The sequence below is a fragment of the Canis lupus genome, chromosome 37, assembly GCF_003254725.2.
Source record: "Canis lupus dingo isolate Sandy chromosome 37, ASM325472v2, whole genome shotgun sequence".
NCBI lineage: Eukaryota > Metazoa > Chordata > Mammalia > Carnivora > Canidae > Canis > Canis lupus.
Window position 1 is genome coordinate 23,996,241 of NC_064279.1, and position 25,783 is coordinate 24,022,023.

The following is a 25,783-nucleotide window of genomic DNA, read 5'->3' on the forward strand; positions in this document are numbered from 1 at the left end:
CAGAGACTGGCATGTTCCAGAAGATGCTAAGTCTGAAAATCTTGCCTGGTGACCTAATGGGTCCTGGTGAGGGGTTTTGGGATGGAAGGAAGGCAGATGGGAGTGGTATTTTCCCTCCACATTCCCCCCGCCACCCCCCCCCCCCCGGGGCATCTCTGTTGGTGAGGGCCACATCTCTGGAGGGCATGGGTGACAGACCGGAGAGGCACCTTGTTAGGTTAACTGGCACACACAGTTACATCTCAGGACGGCGAGCTGACAGGGCCATAGGACTCGCTCTGAAGAGATCCTGCCCAGCAACATTATTATTCTGTTGGAAAGCTCAGGCAATCTCTTCGAACACTGCTGGATCCCTTCTTTCCTTAGGAAAATGAAAGAAAGCTAAAATCTTAAAGGAAGGAAAGTGATGATTTCCTTTGTTTGTGAAACTGACCCAGTCGGGTCAGAGAGAGATGACCTGTCACTGCTGATAGGTCACCTCCCAGCTGGGAGGACGTGGGGGTGGGATTCACCCCTTTTACATTTCCCTCGGCTCTTTGGAAGTGCTCTCACTTTCCTTTGGAAAAGGGGCTGCATTTCATGAAGTTTGCCACTAGACTGCACCCTTATCTATGATAAGAATTCTTTCTGTAGGACTGCTTTTAAGAAAATATTTCTCTTGCCGGTTTGGTTCAGGAGCATCACACTGGATGCTGTTAACAGTCCCAGATCCTGATCTTTCTGCTTGCTTATCTGTTTGCTGAAAGGCACATTTTAAAAGGCTAAAGTTGTGCTTTTGTTCGTAGTGCCAGAGGGGTTTTAGGTGTTGGCTAGGAGAGAGAGGAGGAGCTGCCTGTAGTGATGGAGAAACCAAAACAACAATAACAACAAAAAACCCACCCCAAACCACCCCCCCCCATCTCAACAACAACAAAAAACCCCAAACTGCAAGACCTGTTTGCATTGCCTCTCCCTTCTCTCTGGGGGTCTGGGAAGGTAGGGGGAGAATTCATATTCAAAAATTCCGTTGAAATATTTGAGGAACCAGGGAGATCATGTATAATTTTCCCTTTTGTGTCAAGTTCAGACTTGAAGAGCGGCCCAACAGTGTGCGGTGTGTGTTCTGACCCCTGCTCCTATTTCTGCACCAACTCACCAGCAAAGCTGACTCCAGGCACACTGGTAGCATTTAAGATGAATGGGGAAATTGTGGTGCTCCTTCCAGAGAAACATGAGTGGCTCCTTCCAGCCACCCTCTATTCTGAGAGAGACGGCCTCCAGTGACACGTCTTTTTTGTCTAGCCGACTTCCAGTGGCTGGAAAGTCAAATGTGTGAGGACAGGTAGAAGGAAGAGGGGGATGATTCATGGAGAAGACGAGAAGCCTGCGGAGAGAAGGAGGAGGAGGTGGTGGCTGGGGCTGGTCCCAGGGGTAGGGTGCAGAGGGGCCGCGCGGGGCGTGCATGCTCTGCAGCTCAGTAAATGTTAAGTGACCATTCCGTGTGTCTGCTTAGAAGTGGGCTCAGTCACGAGGGGTTGAGAGCTAGGGACGGACCTGCTCTCCCAGGCACCTGGCGTAGGCTTCTGAAGAGAACGTAAGGGAATTCTCAGTAGCTTGGGGCTGTCTGCAGTGGTTTGGTCCAAAGCTGGGACAGGCCAGATGGGTTTGCTTGCACGAGTCCCTACCTAACGTGACAGTGGAGGTGAAGACCTGCTACATGCTCTTGGATTATGGGGCATGCCCACGGGCCTTTCTTGATTCTGCTTCCTTCCCCACCTCTACTCCCTAGGCCTAGATCTGTTCACAATCACCTTTGCAAGACTGCTTCTGGAGAAAAAAAAAAAAAAGGTTTGTGTCAGTGAATTTAGTTAAGAGGGGCTCATTTGATTCCTGCCAGATGCCCGTGTCGGAGGCCAGGTTCCCTCCCCTCCTTTATTGCTGACTTGCTTTCCCTGCCGTGAACTTCCCGACTCTGCTTTCCACCCTGGCATGCCCGAGTTTTGATGCCCTTCAACCGCATTTTTCTTGGAGAAGTAAGAAGTTAAATATCAGCCACTTGTGTCTCATCCCGTCGAGATGTCTCCTCCCCATTCCTTTAAAAAAAATTACCTGCATATCAAAACCAAGTTTCAAGAAATGCAACCTGGTGAAAGATGCTTCTGTATGGACCACTTTTCAAAAGGCGCCTAGCGTTTTTATCTTGTGGGGCTTGGTCATTTTCTGTGGAGTTTCTAAGTGGTTTTCAAGGCAAGGGTGACACCTGAGAGCATGGTTTGGGAAAGCTGGACTTTTGATAGGACAGTGAAGTATCATGGGTTCCTCGGGTTCTGCTGGAAAATTGTCAGCTAAGGGTCTTTATCCTTTTCCTTTTTGTGTGCTACTCTCCTCACTGCTTTGGACAGACTTGTGGAAACCCTTCCCTGCAGTGAGTAGTTACGCCCACCGCCTTAAGGATCTCATGGGATTGCCATGGGGCCCTTGCGGAGACCAGCACACATTGGGCATGCTAATGTTGCCACTTCATCCTCTAAACCTAAGGTGCTTTAAGAAATAAAGCACCCAGTAGCTCAGGTCCCTCCCCAGACAGAGGGAAGTTCAGCAGGATTGAGGTCTGTGCGGATGGGCCCAGGGCAGCTCTGGTGCAGTGATGGGGCTGAGGGCTAGGTGGCAGAGTAGATACATCATTTCGAACACGCCTCCTTTCTAGAAGGGAAAGAAGCAGATGCTGGTGGAAGTCTTTGGCAACCGGGCTGGGGGGAGCAAAGGCACCGAGGGAGAGCCACAGCGATAGTCTGAGTCCCCTGTATGTCGCCTGGGCCTTGGCACTGCCCTTTGCCACGACAGCCCCGACCCAGTGGAGGTGGGACCCCTTCCAAATCCCACTGGCAGCCCCGGTCATGATCGCTGTACCGTGGAGACAGGTACGGCCAGGTCAGAACTTGATTACTTTGGGTTCATCAAAGAATGCCCTCAAGCTTCTCTGAGGAATAATTAGAATATGACCTTCAGCCCAGGTGCATAAGAGACGTCCTTTCAGGATGTTTAAATGGGAATTACGGTGGGTTCCAAGCTTCCAAAGAGGGGAAAACACTGTATCAGCCTTTGAGAGAGCTTTGTATCCTTCTCGCAGTGTTTTTCTCGGTTTTACATGAAGTTTCTTACGGAACAGGATCAGAACGATTTGGAGGGTGAAACCATGAGCTTACTTAGAGTTAATATTGTCGTGGTGCTCGTTACGGTGGCAATTTAACTGCAATCCACACTGACCCTAGGGCTGACTTGATGGAGCTGGAGCCAACTATGACTCAGACTGACTTATACTTCTATGTGAGCAATATAGAAGTTAATAGTGTTAAGAATTGATGTTTAGAAGGCTGCTGGAACCCTTCCAGAGAGATACGGCAGGAGAGGAATGGCTCCATAAACACAGTTTCTGGTTGGAGGCCTTCTTGGATCACGGATCTGACATGTTTGTGCAATGGACAGCCCTAGAGCTGTGTTTGAATTTTGGAAAAATGAGATTAACTAGACAAAAAATGATCTGTTGTGATTAAAACCAAACAAAATAACGCTGGTAGATTGAGATCTGGGAGGGAGGGGGATGGGCTGGGTAGAGAAGATGGACTCACATGGGCTTGGAGGAGAGCGAGTGTGCCTTAACTGCCCGAAGCAGATGCATCTGAGCCATCAAAAGGCTGAATAAAACCACTGTGCATGGTTGGAATCTAGGTTCCATCACAGTTCAAGGGGAAGAAACCATATGAGCTAGCTAACCACCACTAACCTATAGGGCAGATTCGCGTGATTTCGAAAAAAAGATCCCCTTCCTCAAGACACTTTACAACTATTTGTCAGAAAATTGTTATAAAATACAGACTTCGTTAGAACAAGAAACTTTGCTCCCCCTTCTGGGAAATTGTCATAATGAAGTGAATGCACGTATCAACTGTATCTGCTGTATGAAGAGTACCACTTAGATTAGGCTCTTACCGTGTAGTGCTCAACCTGCACAACCATATGTGGTGGCCCTTGTTGGAAAAGTTGAGCCTGGCCTCCAAACCATTAGGAGACACTGTTTTTCTACTGGTGCAGGAAGGGTTGGCCCAGTGATAGGGTTTGATTCATTACCAGAGTTGAGGAATGGGTCAGAGCCCCTTCAAAGCAGCTGACTTTGGCCGCGTTCTCATTTGGGTCAACCCATGCCATTGTGCCATTCCTTAGAGAAAACCATGCCTTTCCATGCTCCCATGTCTTTGCATGAACTGTTCATTCTGACAAGAGTGCTTTCTCCTCTGTTCTGGCTAGTGGACTAGTCATTACTAAGGACCAGATGAAATCACAATCTATTTTGACAGATTTCCCCGACTCACATGTGTAGTTTCCTAAAGACACCCCACTGTGTAGCAGCATTTATCCTACATGATTCTCTGTGTCTTCATCAGTAAAACTGGGGGGGGGGGGTATGTGTGTGTGTGGACTTATTTCCTACCCCATATGTGAGCCTTGTTAGTGTTTACTCAGTATGACCTATTAGACTGAAGCTTTCCCTTTAGACAGAATGTTTTGAAGGACCCAAGGTCTTACTCCTGTTGGTATCCTATTTCCACTTTTCCTTCTTCCCCTACTTCTTGGCCAGGAGCCCCCAGCACAGTTCCTAGCCCCGAAGACCCTTAATAAAATACTTTTGAATGAAAAACATTCACTGAACTCTAACCATTCCAACACTTTTTCTAAGCACCTAGTTCTACCTCTGCCTCATTCTGACTGTTGGTAACGTCCATGTTGATGCATTTCTATCTCATCCCTTTATATACTAGTCTGGTCAACTCTTTGTGTCTCAAATGTGAATAATTTAAATAACAGTATTTTGACATCTTTTAAAATAACAGTAAACTCCAGTATACTCCTTTTGTTGGACTGAAAATATGTTAATTGTAGTGTAACCTAAATATGTACGTATTAAGGCATAAGCTCCGTAAGCTTATCTCACCATAAAATCCAACAAATATGTAAATGAACTCAATCAAAACTAAAAACCCAACAAAACACAAAGTGATAACATGAATTTAGTGTGCTGATGTTTAGTTGATGTTTTGCTGAAAAGAAACCACTCATGTCATGATTATGGTTTAACTGTTACTGTGCAAGTTTTTTGAGCTTGGCGTATACACATTTGATGTCCTGGTTGGTGATTTAGTTCTCTTGCTATTTTTTTTTTTAAACTACAGTGGAGTCATGGCTTATGTAGTGGTTAAAGTCAGCTTGAAACACAAAAATTGAGTATAATCAAAATTACCCAGGAGAACTTCAATCACTTGCAGAATGAAATGGTCCCATGACATCTTCACTTTCGTGGCACAGCTTCACATTCCCCTAACTTGGCTCTGGTGGGTTCATCAGGGTCGGGCCCGCATCCACTCTTGAGCCCAGTGACCATGAAAGTGGTGCCACTTGGCTCTCCTGCCTTCGAAGACGGAACATGTTTTCTAGAGCTGCCTGCAAGGCTGGCTGACGTGAGGAATCTGCACATAGATGAGTGACAAGCTGTGGACAAAAACACAGATCAAACAAAAATAAAGAACGTGAACAGGGGCACCCGGATGGCTCTGTCGGTTAAGTATCTGACACTTGGTTTTGGCTCAGGGGCCCGGGATCAATCCCTTCCGTGGGCTCTTTGCTCAGCTGGGAGTCTGCTTGAGATTCCCTCTCTCCCTCTGCTCACCTACCCCTCCCAACTTGTGCTCACACTCTCTCTTTCAAAATAAATAATTAATTTTTAAAAAAGCTCATGCGAGAGAATGAACATGAATAGTGTGTACTATGATGGTGGGGAGGCATGTGTTGGAGATTTACACGGAGGTGGCATGAGGCTAAGAGGTGTGGGCTACCGATTTGCTGGTAAACGCAGGTGCTGGAGTGGAGGTACCACGCATACAGCATGAATACATGACTCACTAGACCCTGCCACTTGTATAGACTTAGAACAGGTCCGGGCACCAATTGGACCACCAAGCAGGGCAGGGAAGTGTCTTCATCATAAGCCCACCGAAGAGGCGACATCTGTTTGGCGTAAGGATTGAGAGGCTGAGGGAAGAGATGTGGGATTTACGCAGCTAGGAGACACTGCACGTAGGGAGAGCAGGTTTCCCTGAGCCCCATGCTTTGTTCTCGTGTTTGTTTTGGTGATCACTATTTTTAAAATTTTTCCAATTTTATTTTAGCTCCCGTGTAGTTAACACAGCATTACATTAGTCTCAGGTATATGATATAGTGATTCAACGCTTCCATGCGTCATGCAGCCTGACTCCAAGTTTTCAATACCACTGTTCTTCCAGATGAAAGCAGCTCAGCCTTGAGCAAGTTACTTGACCTTCCCATGGCTCAATTTATCCTTCTGTAAAATGGGCTGTGGTATCAACCAATGGGTTGGCACGGCACTTAAATGAGAAAATCTCTAAATCACTTAGCACAGCACCTATTCCATCGTGTATTACTTTGCTAGGGCTGCTGTGACAAAGTCTCACAAGCGACAGTTTATTGTCTCACAGTTCAGGAGGCTAAGAGTTCAGGACCAAGGTGTTGGCAGGCCCTGGATCCCTTGGAAGGCACCGGGAATGATCTCTTCCAGGCCCCTCTCCCAGCTTCTGGTTGTTTCTTGGCTTGTGGCAGCCTGACTGCAGCCCATACATGTCATACCCCCTGCGTGGGTATCTGTGTCCAAATTCCCCTTTTTAAAAGGACCCCAGGCCTATTGGATTTAGGGCCATCTGCTCCAGTATGACCTTATCTTAACTGATTACACCTGCAATGGCCCCATTTCCAGACACGTTCATGTTGGGAGGGACTTGGGATTAACACGTCAACATACGAATTTGGTGGTGGTGGTGGGGGTACGTAATTCGACCCATAACACATAGTAAACGCTCAAGTGCTAGTTGTTATTCACAATACCTCCTCCAAACACCTTTCCATGGGGGTATTTTTACAGCCAGGTCTGTGTCTCTGTTCTCAATGTCTTTCCAGGCCTTGATTATGTCTAGCAAGAAAGTGTCATGAGAGCAGGTGACTTGACTGTGGGGCTCAGTTCTGTGCTGTCCAGAATCTAGAGCAGCAGTGGGCACCTAGCAGACTCAGTGAATGTTTGTGGTTAAATGAATGAGGTCTGTTTCTCTCTTTCTATTTATTAATTTTTTTTTTATTTCTCAGTAGGCAGCCTCTCTCCCTAGTTACCTTTTCTAGATTGCCAAAGCATTAAAAGCAAAAGACACGAAACCAAACAAATCTTGAATTCCTTTGTTGATAATTATTAAATCTTCCATAATCGCTTGCTTCCTGCAGCCAGTGAGAAACCCAGCCAGATGGCAGAGGGCAGTGGGGTGCTAGTGGGGGTGGGGGGTGGAGGTGCCTGTGTTGGAGATGGGTAGAGCCCACTATGGACACTTCCTGGGGCTTGATTTTGGCCAAGGCTGGGGTGAGGGGTTGGAATCCATAGGACCCAACTCTGAGTGTCTGGGAAGAAGCCGATGAAGTCAACATTGGCTCTATTGGTTGAAAGTCAAAGTCAAAATGAGAAGCCATGGGCCTGGACAGGTACAGGGGCTTTATCTGGTCCTCAGAAAGGTGTGACAAATGCCGCCCTCATCTGGTGCAGTGGCTCTGTGTCCACAAACCACCAGTGCAGGCCCAAACGATGTGGTCACCCGTATCAGAGGTTCCTGTCCCCAAAACATGTCAGGAGCTGCCTGAGTCTTGGACTCAGGCAGGAACTGGAGTGTGAAACGTAGACAGAAAGTGCTCTGTAATCTAGAGACCCAGAGATGAACTGTCATAGGCTAAGGAGCTCTGAGGTGGTGTCCAGACTGCACTCCCTGCACCCCCCCCCCAAAAAAAAGAGAAATGAGTGAAAACTTGCTAATAATTTACTAGCATCATGAAGGTACTTATGTATCTGTCTATCTACCTAGCTGTTTTCTCGCAGCTGTAGAACAGATGTCACAAATGCACACAGCCCCTGGCAAGAAGCAGGAAGGATCCAGGCTGGCTGGGGGCTGGGGAGAAACACGGGTTCAAGGCGGGCAGTAGCAAAGCAGCACTTTCCGCCTATTGGTACCATTTGGGGCCAATTAAAACAGTGTGGGCTCACCCTCCCCGGCTGTTTTGATTAAAGAGTTAACTGGTTATTTAACTTTATTTAAAACACCTTTTTTATTGTCGAGAATCTCCAACTTACACGCAGTAGGTAGAGGAATATGATGATGCCCATGAGCCCCTCCCTCCGCCCCAACAACCATTCTTCAACAGCCATCCTGCCCCACATACGTGGCTCGAACCCCTTCCTCCATTTCTACTGACTGAATTTTAACCTAGAATGAAAATGTGACTCTTCAGCTTCAGGTACACTATTATATTTATGGAGCTTCTTTCTTCTTACACCTTGAACACTCACCCAAACATTCTCGAAGGATAAGTTGGAAGATAGATGATTTTCTTCCATATTATGGAGCAAGAATTTGGCCAATACAGGACTACTTGAGGAAAGTGTGGAGGATACATGACTTTGAGGTTCTAGAGTCGGGACATGTGAGAGGATGGGTGGGAGGCAGATGATCCAGGCAGAGGGAGCACTGAAGAAAAATGGAGAGAGGGTTGTGGATAGGGTACGTCCGGGGGAAGCTCGCCTTACCATGGACAATACAGCAAGGCTGGGAAGAGCAGGGTTGGTGGGAGCGATCCGGGGACCATCCATACAGATGAGTGATGAAGGTATGAACTCCCAGAGGGAAGGCTCTGCGCAGAAGAAAGCACCATGGTCTGGGCTTAGTAGCAGAAGTCAAATTTTACCTGCTGTCACACTCAGCGTCACAGGAAGGCCGCCTGCTGTGGCGGTGCTGGGGGAGGAAGGGCAGGTGGGGGACACCTGTTTGACTTGATCTTGCTGAAGAAGGTCAAGAAATGTTCATCATGTCAAGGTAGGAAGAGGTTGGGATGTGTGGGGAGAAACGAACATTTGAGACAGCTAGGGTGGACTGGGGGAGAGAGGACTCCTGGGAAACAGATGGGGTGGTGAAGGAGAGGGGATGGTAAGGAGTGGCTGCCTGCCTACCCACACCTCTACTCACACCAAAAAGTATCTATTCCAGCTCAGAGAGAGAGAGAGAGAGAAAGAGAGAAACAGGAACAGACACAGAGACAGGGTATGTGTGGGGAAGCAGCTCTGCAGGTTTGAATTCCTAACTTTGGGGAGCATTTAGACCCTTTAAAAAAAAAACTCACCTGACTAGTTCAGGCTCACTCAGGATAATCTATTTATGAATTGACTCCATCAACTGCAAATTAATTACGTCTTTGAAGTCACTTCACCTTTGCCAGGTGAGGTACCACAATCACAGAGGTGATATCCTACCACCTTTGGCATGTTCCAGTGGTTAAGGGTAAATTACATGTCCCACCAACACTGAGGGGGAGGATTTTATATAAAAGCACCATGGAGGGAGGGTCCTCTTAGAACTCTGCCCACCATGATGCTTGACAGGTCAATGACAGTTTTATTTTTTTTAATTGTTATTATTTTTAGGGCAATGACATTTTTGTCCTCAGGTTTTCCACCAGTAAAATAATAGGACTCTGAGTCCTTGGACCGGTGCTCAATCTCATGCATAGGCCCAATTGTCAGGAGAGAAAAGATTTGAGAAGGGGAGAGACATGATGTCGTTTTCATGCTTCTCAAGCTCTGTGGTGTTTCAAAAAAATTCAGAGGCTCCAGCCAGCAAACTCAAGTCAGCAAGCATTTAATGAACACATGGTAGGTAGCACGAGGCACCATCCCTCACGTTGTGTTACCAGGGGCACAAAGAGGAGCATGTTTCCCCATCACAGAGATCTTTATAGTTTTCTATGGGGGATAAGACACATATCATCGATACAAAGTGGCCTGAAGGTCATATCTTAGAAGATGCAGAAAGCACACCTTGATAATGGGGACCATAATCCACACACCATGATAGAGGTTCTGTGGTTTCTGGTTGCATAAGCACCGCTTGTCTCTCTGATTGCCCTGGGGAGTATGACCAAGTCCAGGGAGGAACCTACAAAGACTCCGTTAATGCCAGGCTGTGCTTGGCTATTGGCTGACATCTGGTCAACCCCGTGGTAATAAAGCTGCACAGACCTGTAGTGTCGAAGAGACAGACCTCTCCAATGAACGGTTGGGTTTTCCAGCTCCAACTTCCAGGGGTTATTCAAAGTGTCAAGGGTGTGAGAGGAGTGGAAGACATTCAAGAGGACTGACGAGGAGTGTTTGGGCTGGGAGTGGAATCTGCTCCCATCCTGAGGCTGGCCCAGCCCAGCCCATCTCACCCCCAAGTCTTTGAAGTGTGCTACCTGGATGGTGAGCTAAGCCATGCTTGGCAGGAGGGGAGGGAGGCTGTGTGGTCTGGCACAGAGCAGAGCGGAGGGGCAGAGGGACCAAGCCTGAATCTGCAGCTGACTCACGGCACCTCTCATGCCAGGCATTTCACCATGCAGTCCAGCTGGAAAATGAGAAAAAGACTCAAATCAGGATCTCGCTGAGAAATCTAGATGCCTTTTGGGAGAATAAACAGGGCCGTCTTCCGCTCCCTTTGGTCTCTGTTTCCCTGTTTCTGTAAGAACGTCTGTGTGTCTGTTTCTGGGTCTTCAAGGGTGGGTGCATGTGTTTTAGCTTTGATCATTTCTCTCTGTTCCCCTACCTCTTAATGACTGTGTGGATCAGCTTCAGGACTAGGTTCTGGTCTCAGCCTCTGTCACTGTCTTCAGATACCCCTGGACAGAGCCCATAGCATGGTCCGCCCTACCCCCCGCTGCCCCCCAAGGCTCCTTTAGCTTCCTCTCCAGCTCAAGTGAGGTCTAGATGTCTGAGTGCCGTGTCTCAGCAAGCCTCTGCCCCTCATCTTGACGATGGAAAATGCTGGGGGTCAGAGGAATAGAAAAAGCTCTCAACCTGGCAAAGGCCTTGCACGGCTTTGGTTCTGTCTGTTGCTGGAGCAACGGCAGGGTGTTTTTTCTTTTTCTTTTCTTTCATTCTTTTCTTTTCTTCTTCTTCTTCTTCTTTTTTTTTTTTTTTTATAGGCACTTTTGGTACAGGAACAAGGAACAACTGAAAAACCCTCCTATAAAGTAAATACTTTTCTGTGGCCTTGGATTTCATTTTTCTCTGCCGTCCTTTACCTTACTCCCAAGATCCTCAGCTAGACCAGCCTTCTTCCACCTTTTTGTCCTTATTTGCTTAGGAAAAACACATCATTTTCCCCCCTGGGTCTTCCTGTCCCCTCCCATTCTTCGCCCCTCAGGGTGATTTTTGGTGAAAAAAATACCTTTTATTGTCTGCATTTCATTTGAGTCTATGAACAGAGGGAGAACCTTGTTCTATGGTTGAGTGTGTCTATGAATGCATTGTCAGGAGTCCTGCAGGGCCGGGTTGGACCATAACGCCTCCACCATTAGCTGAGAGACCTGGTGAGTGACCTTTCTGAGCTTCAGTTTTCCTTTTCTGTAAAATGGAAAAAATTAGCCCACTGTGCAGTGTTCATAAGAATACTAGCAGGATAACATGTGTAAAATTCTTAGCATACTGCTCACTGACTGGATGGCCTTCTGACCCAAAGTCCCAATTCGTCGTACTCACTGTGGATAAGGGAGAGCATGTCCTCTTTTAAAGATAGCTTTAACTCCCCCCGTCAGTGTATTCCTCTTTCCCTTCTTATCAGGCATCGTGATGTTGGTTCTGCCCTCTGCCCTCATGGGTAACAAGGCTCAGTGCCTTGAACCTTCATTGCCCCATCACAGTGATTGCCTCAGGGAAGGACATCTGACCCCATCAGGACTCATTCATCAGTTAACTGGGCCCCTTAGATCTTCTCTCATAAAAGGTGAATGAAAGGCACAGAAGGAAGGACCAGTCATGGGAGCTGAAAAGTCCTAGGAGACTAGGATATCAGAGCAACCACATGAACAAATATTCAGTGGCAAGTGAGGAGGATCCGCAACCAACAAACCAGAGACACGTGAGAATGGCTCCGAGTTACAAAGCCCTTTGGTTTTCTTGTTCCAGGATCCTATGATATCTTCCCCATGATTCCATGACACTCCTAATACCCTTTTGACAGCCCTTCTCTCCCCTTGAACTGGTCAGAGAGGGTTTCCATTCTTTGCAATCAAATGAACCTTCACTAACATATCTTCATGTATTTTCTGATTTTGGGTGGTGCTGGGCCATCACGGAAGTCCTCTTCTGCCACCATGAAGAGTGTTAGGATTGTGTATTTTTACGGCACATTGACTGTGCAAGATGCTGCATGATAAGGGTTCATTATTTGGTCAATTTTCACCAGCAGGAAGCTGGTAGAAGGAATTCCACTCTCAGGAAGCTGGAAGGAATTCCACTCTCAGGAAGCTCCTGAAGAGCCCAACAGTGGTCCTCTAACTGAAGGTTGAACCCCTCCTGCATCATTCCTTTTATTGCTTCTGGGAGCCTTGTAGCTCTTTCCTTTTCCTACAAATTGTGTGGATTCTCAGAGATCTGAGATTTTCTTTCTGCCTCTTAAAGACTCTGACTTTCTCAGGGAAGATGTCCTAGAGATACAAAATCTGTTTGAAAGCTTCAAACTATATCGTGGCCTTGAAAGATGCCTGATGTTTTAGAACTTGACCCTACCCTTCTGAGAATCCACCATATAGTCATAGACCTCATCCCTTTGGTCCTTTTGACAATATCTGGTTAGTTAAGTAAACCCATTCTACCAACCTGAAGGTAGAAGTTCAGAGGAAGAGTGGTTAGCAGTATGGATCCCTGAGGCGAGTCAGCATTAGAAACCCGAGGAGAACACCTCCTTCCCCAACTGTCACAGGCTCACTGCCAAGCTGCCCGTTAGAGACCTGAGCCTTGGGCAGAGCTCATTGCAGCATGAGTCAAAAACATGAGAGAGTCTTGTCCACACGTGCCCAGCAAGAAAAAGGCCCCCAACAGAGATGTTCCAAGGAGCCCTATCAGGGATTTGGGAGATCTTTGCTCTTCTCCACAAGGAGAGAGAGCTCATCAAATTGGAGGGTACATAGCAATCCAGGTGATGACCAGGGGAAGGACTTAGAGGTGGACTATCTCCATTGCCATGGCCATGTTTAGGGAGTACGGGGTTAGAGGCCTTTTGTAATAGGCACAAAAATCTATCCAGTCCTTTAATAATAGATCTGCTAAGACAGCTCTACTGCTGTCCTGGATATCTCTGTGTTGTGACCTTAGAAACCAGCTAAGCCACTTTGAGTTTTCTCTGGCACCTGGGAATTAAACTCTTACAGGAACCAAGGCTTTCAGCCTTTTCTCAATCCAAACCAGTACTGTCACGGAAGGAAAGTTTAGAATGACAGAGATAACCTTTTGGTACACTAAGCTCACACTTGGTGAATTTGAGCACCCCCACATTGCTAATCTTTGAGTCACTGACCATATTCTTGAGTGCAGTCAGGAGTAAGGCAGATGGTAAAAGGCCATAAAATAACCTACTCTGCCCTGGAGCTCAGCCCTGGCAATTTTCAGGTGATTATATGAAAATAGGGAAAATTTGCAACCGATCAAAGTTGATGTTTAAGGTAGAGGGTCTGTATGGGGCTAGGTAAGAGCTAGAGGTAGGTGTCTTAGGGTTAAGGATGTTAGATAAAGTACAGGATGGCCAGTCAAATTAGAGTTTCAGATAAACAATGAGTAGATTTTAGTATAAGTATGTCCCATGCAATATTTGAGACATACTTACGTTAAAATCTGTTTTTTCTCTCTCTGAAATTCAAATTTCACTGGGTGGCCTATGTTTTTATTTTTACCTGACTACTCTCTCTGGGGTGGGCCAAACTCCTGGCACCTCCAGGTTTGTGTGAAGGTGGTAAGTGGTGCACGTTTGCATGTGGGAGGCATGGGTACCAAAGCAAATGGAAAGGGTGTGTCCGTATCTCAGGAGGAAACGATATCGAGGGCAGAAGTCATCTCAGTGGTTTTCATTTTTGGCTTTTGAATGATTCAAACATTATTAATTTTCTAGTTCCAAACATTTCCCAAGACTTGGAGATCGTTGGAGTGTTTCAAAGGCCCTTGTGAAACTTGGGCAATTCGTCCCCTACATTAAATTTCCCCACGTGGGGAGTGCCTGAGTGGCTCGGTTGGTTAAGCATCTACCTTCAGCTCAGGTCATGATCTCAGGGTCCTGGGATGGAATCCCATGTCAAGCTTCCTGCTCAGGCAGGAAGTCTGCTTCTCCCTCTCCCTCTTCTCCTCCCCACTGCTTGTGCTCAATCTTTCTTTCTTTCTCAAATAGATAAATAAATAAATAAATAAATAAATAAATAAATAAATAAACAAATAATAAATAAATAAATAAATTTTAAAAATCTAAAAAAAAATTAAAAATTCCCACCAGCTAGCTGGGATTCTTAGAGTAGTGCGTGGATCTTTCCTCCCTCTTTTAATCATTTAGAGTTGTTCTCATTAAACGCCTCTTTCTTCCCTTCGATGAGCCACTGGGGAGATGAAATATGAAGGCAGAAGCTGTAGGAGCTTAGGCACGGTTGGGGAAAAATACATGGACTCTTCTTAGAGGTTCCAGCACAAGAACAAGGGGCATCCAGCAAAGGCTGTGGGTACAGTGAGAACAGACTCTGGGCTAAGACTCAGGGAAAGCTGGCAGCGGATGAGTCAGTCCATGGCAGGTCTAGGAATGGAAGACTCTACACTGCTGTCTCTGGGCTGTGCAAAGGGAGTGGCAAGTGAGGGCTTTTAGCCCCAGGCTCAATCCTGGAGGAGGAAGGGGAGGGACAGGCGGCATTACAGGTTGCAACCAACTCCAAAGCCTTGCCCAGAGCTCTTTGGTCGCCTTGGAATTGAGGGATAAGCTCAATTGCCAATCTGGGGTGTCTGGATCTTTTTGTTCAAGATGGATTTGCCACTGTTTGATGCTAGCTATCAGAGGACTTGGCCAGGGTTAAGTAGTGTTAAGTGTGGGACGGGGGTGAGGAGGTGGGCTGGCCCCAGGTTTCTGGTCCTGGCAAGCTCTCCTTGAATGGTAGGGTAGGACATTGGGACTCATAGGGTAGGGTAGGCTCTCTGGGACCAATTGTTCCTGGTACATCCAATGGGAGCATCTAGCCCTTCTGGGTGAGCTTCTCTGGGGGTACACTGGTCCCGGCTCTACTAACTGGGAGCACACACCGTGTCTCAGCACGGGGCCACCTAGGCCACGGGGCGTTCAGCCCCAGGAGTGTCTCACTTCTGGACCCAGACAACACACCTGGCTGCAGATCCTGGAAAATTTGGGTTTGGTCGAGCTGGAGACTCAACCCGTGAGTGTAGGTGGAGGACAGGATTCCTGCCGGCTTCCCCGCACCTCTGAGTTCCTGGCCAAAGCAGGCACCAGCCAATTTTCTGCAGGACCTGCCAAGAAGCTCCCTTCTCTTGGCCACGTCTTTGACTCCCACTTAACTGAGGGCCGCAGAAAACCTGATACATCCCTTTGGCTTCAGTTTCTTTATCTATAAAGTGGGTGGCACCTCACTCGACCCCCGGTCTTGAACCAGGACCTCCCTTCCTGCAGCTGAGTGTAGATGTAGTGTGACACTCTCTTTGCAAAGGCTCTTGGGCTTGCCCTTCACATATCTATTTTCTTAAACTTGGAGATTCAAGAAGATCATGAAATATAATTCTCAAGAAGGTCAAGGGTGGACTGTACAGCAAAATATGGATCATGTGTTATCTGTGGTTGCCGGGAGAGCGGATGATCTTAAATGTTTCTATCTTTTGCATGAGTGTGCCTCCCTTGAACAAAGGGAAATAAACGTGACTTTTGAAGGCTGTCTTGAGAGGGAGCAACACAGGCTCCCCCCTTTCTTACCCATTTTCTGCACGAAGCTGACAGGTGAGCGGATTTTCTTCGTAGGGAGGCAGGGGCTCTTAGTGGGTGACCTCTGGAAGGCCCTTCCAGCAGATGCGTGTGTGCTCAGTGCACACAGCCAGGCCCTACCTCTGCAGGAGCAGGGTGCCAGGAGCTGGAGGCGGGAAGAAGGGGAGCAGGGATGGGGAAGGAGGGAAGGAGGAGGGGGAGGATGGAGAGTTAGAGAGCAAACCTCACTCATGGAAAGCTGGAACCTTCCCTTTCAACCTTTCTCTTGTAATTAGTCGGTGCAGCTGGAGGGGAAGACGTCTTGGTGAGTTGCAACTTGTTGGTCTCCGGTCCTAGGGATGTTTAAGGCTGGCTCAGTGTTTGGGGAGAGCTCATTTCTCAGATGTCTCCTCCTCCCCTCTCTGTCTGTCTTTTGATTTCAACTCCCCAGCCAGAGGGTGGTTGTAAAGGGTGTGCTGGCCAAGTCGCCTGCGGCCTCGGGCTGGCCTGGAGGTGCTGGGAAGGACCCGGGGAGCAGGATTTCTCCTCCAGTGATGTGGGAGCCAACCCTGCAAGGGCCCTGGGGGACCAGTGCAGACGGTGCCAGGGGAGCAGGCTCCAGGGGGGCAAGCACAGTCTGGTTGGTTCCTCCCAGGCAGGGATCCTCTTGCGGCCCCGGGAGTGCCGCAGCACCGTGCACCTCCCCACCCGCATCGCGGGGGTCCCGCATGGAGGAGAGTGACCCTATGGCTGTGCACCCCCAGCCCTCAGCACAGTGTGCTTGAGTGAGCGCCCGAGGGAGAGAGCCGGGCCTCCAAGCTCAGAGGGCGGGATGCACATCCTGATTCTCTGCTCCCACTCGAGTAACTCGCAGCCTCGCAGCCGTGACTCAGTCTCATCATCTGTCAGATGGGTATACAGTAACATGCAGCCTTAAGGAGGCTGCTCGGCATCACCCCCTGGTGCACGAAGAGCGGAGATATAAGCTTTTTATTATTACTGCTTCTGGAGGAGACCCCTGGGGTTTGCTTACAGAGAGGGCACGCCTGCCCTGCACCCCCCACCCCCCCCAGATCCTGGCTGCTGAGTCATGCCAGTGGGAACTTCTAGCTCTAACCGGCTGGTATGGCCCCTGGAGGCTGAGGCTGTGCCTTCGCATCGGGCCACAGCAGCACTGCTGCCGAGGTGCCTGGAGGTGGCTGCATGGGACACGGAGGCCCTGTGGGTGTTCCGGTTGGCACTGCCCCTGGCCAGGGAATTGTTCCTTCTCCTACTTCTCCAGGTGGTCATGTCTTCACCATCGCTCCTGAGCAGCGTCAGCCACGTGGGTGGCAAGGGTCACAGGAGCACGGAAACCTCTCCTCCGACATCATCCGAATTGCATTCGGTGTGAGAGGCTCGGCCAATGACCAGAGCCAAGCTGCCACATCTGAGCCCCTGCTCCGCACCCAACACACTGCTATCGACGGATTGTCCCCTGTCCTCACAGCTACCTGCAAGGAGGGACGATCATTCTGGTGTCGGGGATGACCAACCGATACTGAGTGAATTTAAGATACACGCCCAAGGTCAGGCTGCCTGTGAGTCCTCTGGAAGGGATGGAATGAGTTGCAGGATTCCAAAGCTGGGGTTCTCAACAGCACTCCGAGTGACTCATGTTAACGGAGCCATCGCTATGCGGATTATTTTACTGATGATTTCACACCGACCAGGGAGCAGTGTGTCTCTTGTAGATGGAGCTGCTGTTTTTTTTAAATTTATTTTTTATTGGTGTTCAATTTGCCAACATGTAGAATAACACCCAGTGCTCATCCCATCAAGTGGGGCTGCTGTTTTGATTGCCTTCTTTAGCATGACTAGCCCTCTCCAAGGGGCGGCAGGGCGAGCCTGTGCGCCTCACAGCAGCCCTCCGTTTAGGGCTCAGGGAGCCCGCGGAGTCCCAGGAGTCCCTGGCCTGGCCCACGTGCCCCGCAGGAAGCTGCCTGGGTCCCCCACCAGGCCGCACACTCGTTAGGAGCCGACACACTGCTTCCCGTCCACCCAGGGTTTCAGGAGACGGCTTTTCCTAGTCCGTTTCTCTGCCCCTCTTGGAGCAGGGCCACGGAGATCATCAGGAACCGGCCAACACAATTTTATTTTTGGTCAGGCAAAAAGCACTTTATTTGTTTACTTATTTTTATCATTAAATCTTTAAATTTTAATTCCAGCGTAGGTCACATACAGGGTCATATTAGTCTCCGGTGTATAATACAGTGATGCGACACCTGCACACATTATCCAAGTTCATTGTGATACGTGTACTCTCAATGTCCGTCCCCTGTTTCCCTCACCCCCCCCCACCTCCCCTCTGGTCACCGTCAGTTTGTTCTCTAGAGTTAAGTCCGTCTCTTGGTGTCCCTCCCCCTTTCTTTTTTCCCTTTGTTCACTTCTTTTGTTTCTTAAATTCCACAGATGAGTGAGATCATATGGTATTTGTCTTTCCCTGACTTATTTTGCTTTGCATTCTATTCTCCAGTTCCGTCCATGTTGTTGCAAATGGCAAGATTTTGTTCTTTTTTTATGGCCGAATAATATTCCATATTTACCACCTGTTCTTTATCCATTCATCTATCGATGGACCCTTGGGCTGCTTTCGTATCTTGGCTATTGTAAGTAAACCTCGGGTGCCCTTTGAATTAGTGTTTTTTTTTTTTTTAAGATTTTATTTATTTATTCATGAGAGACAGAGAGAGAGAGAGAAAGGGAGAGAGGGAGAGACATAGGCAGAGAGAGAAGCAGGTAGCCCCATGTGGGACTCAATCCTGGGACTCCAGGATCACTAACCCTAACCCTAACCCTAACCCTAACCCTAACCCTAACCCTAACCCTAACCCTGAGGCGAAGGCAGACACTCAACTGCTGAGCCACCCAGGCGTCCCTGAATTAGTGTTCTTATGTTCTTTGGGTAAATACTCAGTAGTGCAATCACTGGATCAGAGGTAGCTCTATTCTTAACTTTTGGAGGAGCCTCCATACTCTTTTCCCCAGTGGCTGCATTCCCACCAACAGTGCATGAGGGTTCCTTTTTCTCCACATCCTCGCCAATGCTTGTTCCTCGTGTTTTTGATCTTAGCCATTCTGACAGGTGTGAGATGCTGTCTCACTGTGGCTTAGATTTGCATTTTCCCGATGATCAGTGATGTTGAGCATCTTTTCATGTGTCTGTTGCCATCTGGATGTCTTCTTTGGAGCAATGTCTGCTCACGTTGTCTGCCCATTTTTAAATTGGATTATTTATTTTTTAGGTGTTGTAGCAGTTTTTTAAAAAAAATTATTTTGGATTCTAACCCTTTATCAGATATGTCATTAAGAAAAAGGCACTTTCTGCCGATAGGCCAGGCCACTCACCTTCGGAATTGGTCTATTACTCTTGCTTTTTCCCTATTGTCACCTTCCCTGTTTGGGTCCTGAATCCATGCCTCTAGCTCCAGAGCCCACAGGATCAGGGCTGTCACTCTGTCTTGTGAGGGAGCAATGGTCTCCATAAGATGCACCCCTCCTTCGACCTCCCTTTATTCTTTCTCTCCCTGTCCATCCTCCTTCCCCAGGCCCTCAGAGGATCCTATTAGCTCCCTATTGCTGCTGTAACAGATGACTGCAAATTTAGTGGATTCAAACAACACAGATTTATTCTCTTCTAGGTCTGGTGGTCAGAAGTCAGAAATGAACTTGAAGAGGGGTAAGATCAGGGTAACAGCAGGGATGGTTCCTTCTGGAAGCTCCAGGGAGGGAATCCATTCCTTGCTTCTTCCAGTTTCAAGCTGCCGGCATACTTTGGCATCTTGGCTCGTGGCTGCCTGACTCCAGTTTCTGCTTCTGTCATCACTTCTCCCTCTCACTCTATATCACCACTGCCTGCCTCTCATGAGGACCCATGTGAGAGCATCATTGCATCCACTCAGCTAATCCGGGACAATCTCCCCTTCCCAAGATCACTGGCTTGCATCTGTAAAATCCCTTTTACCATATATGGTAACATATTCATAGATTCTGGGGATTAGGACATGGACACCCTAGGAAGGCATTATTCAGCCTACCACGGGGATGGTTTGTGCTTCTAGAACAGCTTTCTACCTACCTGCCTGTGTGTTATATCAGTAAGTAAGGCTACCAATTACCAAATGTGGACTCTGGGCTTGGAGCTGGACCAAGTGCCCTGTGCGTTCCACCTTGCTGACTCCTCCCGACCCTCTATGTCTCTGCCGCTCTTAATTTTATTCTCATTTCACAGAGAAGAAACTCAAGCCTGAGATTTAAGTGACTTGCTTGAAGTCACACATGGAGTAAGTCAAGGACCCAAAATTTGAATCCAAGTCTATCTGATTTTAAGATCATTCTCTTTGACATCCCACTCCCCCTGCCATGGTAGCCAGCTCCTAAGAAGGCCCAATGACCCTTGATCACTCCCTCTGTAGGCCCCCTCCCACACTGTACCAGAATTAGCCAGTGTGACCAATAGAATACCATAAAAATGATGGTGTGTGTCTTCTGAGGCTAGTGCATCAAAGACTTTGTAGCCTCTGCCTTGCTCTGTCTTGGACACTTGCTCTGGGAGCTCATTGCCACATCATGGCCATTCTCAAGCAGCCCTGTAAAGAGGTTCATGTGTTGAGCAACAGAGGCTTCCTGTCAATGACCAGCACCAACCTGTTGGCCATGTGAATCTGCCATCTTGGAAGTAGATGCCCCAGTCCCAGGCAGGCCCTCAGATGACTGCAGGCTGGCCTGGTGTCTTGACCACAACAGCTTCATGAGAGACCCAGAGTCTACACTACCCAGCTAGCACACTCTCAAATTTCTAACCTGCAGAGACTGTGAGATAATAAACACTTCTTATTGGTTTTAATACTCCTTTTTGAAGTAATTTGTTACACAGCTGTCTACGATGAATACAGGGCCCAAGTTCCAGCAGTCTGGGCAGGTTTTGCTCTAAGCTCTAGCTATTCAGAAGAGGTGCTGGTCAGACCTTGAGCCTGTGAAGCCCATGTTCCATTCCAGCAGGTTAGCCACCCAGTGCTGGAGTGGAGAACCCAACAGTTCCAGAAGATTCCCCCTTTCTGAGCCACTTTCCACTGAGCCTCAGAAATACCTTTCATCTATTACCCTGCTGTCCTAAAACCATCAATGGCTCCTTAATGCCTATTGTTTCTCTCAAACCCAGGCTGCTTAGTCTGGCATTCACTTTCCCTCCTCCCTTCACAGCCCTTATGGTCTCGTTTCCCATTGTTGCCAGGCCAACCCTTTAAGCCTGGTGGGACCCAGGTGTTCAATCTCTTCTCAGTCTGCTCGCATGCACTCCTCGTCCCTTGTCACCTGAAAATGAAGGAACAAATACACTTGGGGGATCTTCTAGGTACCAGGGGCTAATGATGGCTGCTTCTAGGTTCAGCGTCTCATCTGCACAACAAGCCATTTTTGTAGAGAAGGAAATGAATTAAATGACCTGCCCAAAGTCCCAAGGGAAGTAGGTGACTTCCCTACTCAGCCCACTCAGCCCTGTGGCTGAAAGTTCAGTGTTTTTCCACTGCACCATCTTGGATCTGACTCATATTTCTATGGAATTTTACAGTTTATAAAGCCCCTGCTTATTGTATTTCTTTTTTACTGAGCTTCACAATAATCCTGTGTGAGAGTTGGGGCAAGAATTGGTCACCCCATTTCACAGATGATAAACCTGACGTGAGGAAGAGGATTTGTTCTCATGGGGACAAGCGTAGAGCGGTGGTTCCAACTTAGTATCTGTCTCCAGACCCACTGCTCTTTTCTTCTGCTTTCTCTTCGTACTTCTGCCTAAACCTACCACAGATTTTTGCATATAATTGATGCCCAGTGTTTATTTTCTGGCTGCTGATTGATTAAAATTTTACTGTAGTCTGTAGTAAGTGATGCAAAAGGAGGTCTGGTGTCTAGGGAATTACTTGTGTGACCAAGACTAACTTTACAAAAGAACTTAAACCGGTATTGCAGAAAGGTGTGAGGGCAGACTTTAGAAGGAACTTTATGGGGGATCCCTGGGTGGCTCAGCGGTTTGGCACCTGCCTTTGGCCCAGGGCGCGATCCTGGAGTCCTGGGATCGAGTCCCAAGACGGGCTCCTGGCGTGGAGCCTGCTTCTCCCTCTGCCTATGTCTCCGCCTCTCTCTCTCTCTCTCTCTGTGTCTATCATAAATAAATAAATCTAAAAAAAAAGAAGGAACTTTATGATGGAAAAGGCTGATGGTCAGGGAAAGTGGACCAAGGGACCAAGGGATGCTATGGAATTAATCACGATGGGATCTCTAAAAATGACCCAGCCTAGCCTGGGTCCAGGAAAGTACTGTTCATTCTTAGGGGCAGGAGGATGGACAAAATAAGCCATGGAGGGTCCAGGTAGCCCAGCACCCACACCTCCATGAAATGGGCATTACTGATATTCAAGTTACTGAAGCAGAGCCAAGAGGAGGAAGAAGCTTGTGTCTCTTTCTTTCTTGGATACTTCTTGTCCTTAGTACTCAGGGCTTCAGTTGATGAAGAAGCTGTTCTACAGAGAGGACTTTTGAAGACAAAATCACACAGGATCAGGTTCCTTGGGCTATGTGCCTCCTAGGTCATCCTGTCCACCTGTCCTTAGGTTCACTAAAATCTCTAGTAGGTGCTCAATAAATATTCGCTGAATGACTGAAAGGATAGCTGTGACTTTCTCCTGTCTCTGTTGGGCTCTGGTTCCACTTCACTCTGTCTTGGATACCCATTTCGGTTCTACCCGACCTTGTTGGGAACCCTTCTGCCCTCCAACCCAACCAAGTCCAGTAGACTCTTGTCCTGCCCTCTGTGGATGTAGTTCATGACTGGCTCCCTGAGCCTTGTGATCATCTCGACCCTTGGATTCTTTTTTCTTTCTTTTCTTTTTAAAGTGTAATCTCCATTTTATTTTTTGCCCAGGCAAGAGTTTTTCTTCAGTCTTTAAGGACTTAGCTCCTTACATGGGCTTTGGCAGAGGTCAGGGGGCAGCACTCGTGGGTCTAAATTGGGGTGGGGATGTTTGGTCCTTCTGTGCCTCATGGGAGGACCTTGCTGTGAGTGGCACAGCTGACACAGTAATGGAGTTTCACATACAGCTCGGGAGGCACACAGGTGTCCAAGACACTCTCCTCAGACACTCCCGATGGCAGCGGCCACTACTATGCTCTGAATAATGGCTTTCTTCATGGCCTTGTCTTTGGGCATGCAATGGGAGCAACAGGTGTAGCAAATAGGCTGCCTGTGGTGCGGCCCTCTGTGGCACAACTATTATTCCTCCTTTTCTTGGTCATCTTGGAAGGGAGGACCCGAGAAAGCTTGACCTGGGTTCTTTCCTTTTCTTTCTTAAAGATATTATTTATTTATTCATGAGAGACAAAGAGAGAGAGGCAGAGACACAGGCAGGGGGAGAAGCAGGCTTCCTGTGGGGACCCTGATGCAGGACTTGATCCCAGGACCCCGGAATCACATCCTGAACCAAAGGTAGATGCTCAACCACTGAGCCGCCCGGGCACCCCAACCTGGGTTCTTAAAACACCTTTTCATTCAGATTCAGAATCTACATGGAGTGAGAGGTGTGAAAAGGCTCAAGAGCATCAGGGCAAGCAACCTGGGTGCCTTGCACACTCAGCCTCCCTTCAGAGTCCAGCCTGTGGCATGTGTGTTTCAGAGCAGTGAGGGTGCAAGGACCAGTCCTCAGGTCGCAGCATGGAGTGGCACCGAAGCCTCTATCTAGGAGCCAGGGGACAAGGGCTAAATTCATGATCTGTGACACGCCAGCCAGTGAATGTGACCTCCAGTTGGCTCTTTCTGCTCTGGGTCCTGGATTCCTCCCTGTGAACGAGAAGGTTCGAGTCCTGCTTTCTGCTCTCGACTTAACCATCATTCCTGACCACCTGTGATGTTCCAGGCACTTCAGTGGTGAACAAAATACAGTCTTTGCAAGCACGGAGCATATATAGACGGAGAGGCTGACAAAAGCCAGGGAAAAGAGCGAGCAAGTGGGTAGCAGATGTCATGCAGGTGAGGTGAGCGTGATGCAGGTGAGTACAGCAGGTAAGCGGGGAGGGAACGATGGGACCTTGCTTTGATAAGGTCAGCGTGCCGGCCATCCCCCAAGAGCTGGCATCTGAGCAGAGACCTGGACAAAAGGAGGGGGCAAGCCTTGCATGTATTTGGAGGAGTGGATCCTCAGAAAAGGAACAGCGAGTGCAAAGGCCTTTAGGAAAGAACCGGTTTGGTGAATTTAAGAAACCGCCAGGATGCCAGGTGGGGACCGAGTGCAGAGAAGTAGCCAGGGGTCCAGACCACGATGGGGACCCTGGACCATCCTTAGCCCGAGTGACTGCGGAGGCCGTCAGGGCACCGAGAGCAAGGGACTGGCTCGGGCTGACTTGTGTGTTCAAAGGGCGCATTGCTCCCCGGGTTCCAGGGCCACAGGCTCCTGCCAGCCCGAGGCTAAGCGGATCTGGCTTGGCCGGGGCGGGCGTGGAGAGTTCCGAAGCTAAGTCCTGCCCGAGAGGCAGACTTTGTGGGCTGTGCCAGGACAGACTGCTGGGACCTGCCGGCTCAGGCCTCATCCTGTCACTGCACCTGAGCCTCAGCCCCAGGCCTCGCTGGTGCGCAGCAGACAGAGCTGGCTGACAGTGACCCACGCCGCCCAAACCTGGGCCGCAGCGGCAGCGAGGGTGAGGTGCAGTGTACTTAAGGGGTTAGAAGTGTCTCCGACGCCTCCAGGTGATCTGCTCTTTCCTTTCTAGAAAAATCCTCCTCTTTTCCCACCTCTTCCTTCGAACTTTCCCCATCCCCATATTTATTCCTCTGGTTAGTTCCTTTTCTCCCTCCTCTATGCACCCCATGAGGATCGCATCCATCCCTGAGAGGCCAGAAGCATAGCAAGGAAACCGAGTAAGATGGGCTCCCTGGTCCATAGAAAAGTTAGGACACTTGCATTGGGTCTCAGAACGAGAAAGTTGTAGGGTCTGTATCTGAAGTGAGGAAGTGTGCTCCAGAATCCCATCGAGAGAGCTTCCATTTCGTCGCCTGCTGGTGGGTCCCAGGGGCTGGCTGCGATGACACCCAAGGCGCTGGGGAGCACGGAGAGGGGAGCGCTGGTTCAGCTGCAGAGGCGGCCAGATGGTCAGGGGGTCAGGAGCGTGTTCACAGAGGAGGGGGTGCTAGAAGTAGGTTTTGAGAGGTGAGTGGGATTCTACTAGGCAGAGAATGGATGTGGCGGCATGGAGGGGGAGGCTGGGAAAACCTGAAATAATAATTGACTGGTTGGGGAGCAACCAGTCAATTATTGAAATTAAATATCAGCAGGGATTACCTCAGTGGAAAAATCAGATCAACTGGTTGTTTGACCCAAGCCTAGAGTTTTCGTTTGGTTTTTAAGTAGCCATCACTAAATAAATAGAATAAACACAGATAATTTTCAGGTAATAAAGGAGATTAAATATTTATATTATGTTCAGGTCAAAGGGTAAATAAAAGAGGAGGAGAATTAGGGGGAGCAACCAGGGGTCGGGGAGGGGTTGGGATTGGGAATTCCCTGTTTAGATAGAATGGTATCTGGTCAGTCAGAGACATCTGATCCCAAGGGGAAAAACAAAAACAGAAACAAAAACAAAATAAAAAACCCAACCATCTGGGAAGCCTGGGTGAAAGCATCCAAAACCCTCCACTCAGTCAGAAAGCCACCTCTCAAGTCTCCGGTTCCCTTTTCCTAGAAATGGTTCATCATTAAGAATATTAAGTGCACAAGGGATTTAAAGAGAAAAAATTCTGATTCATAATAGGAAGACCTGGTATTTACGCCATCCCTTCCTCCCAGGAGCTCAGATTGCTGGAGGGGAATAATCGTGTCCTGACT

General features: G+C 48.4%; 1 pseudogene; it reads right to left on the reverse strand.

Moving 5' to 3' along the window:
• Nucleotides 1-22,870: 22,870 nt before the first annotated feature.
• LOC118353498 (40S ribosomal protein S26-like) lies at nt 22,871-23,204 on the reverse strand (annotated as a pseudogene).
• Between the last annotated feature and the right edge of the window lie 2,579 nt (nt 23,205-25,783).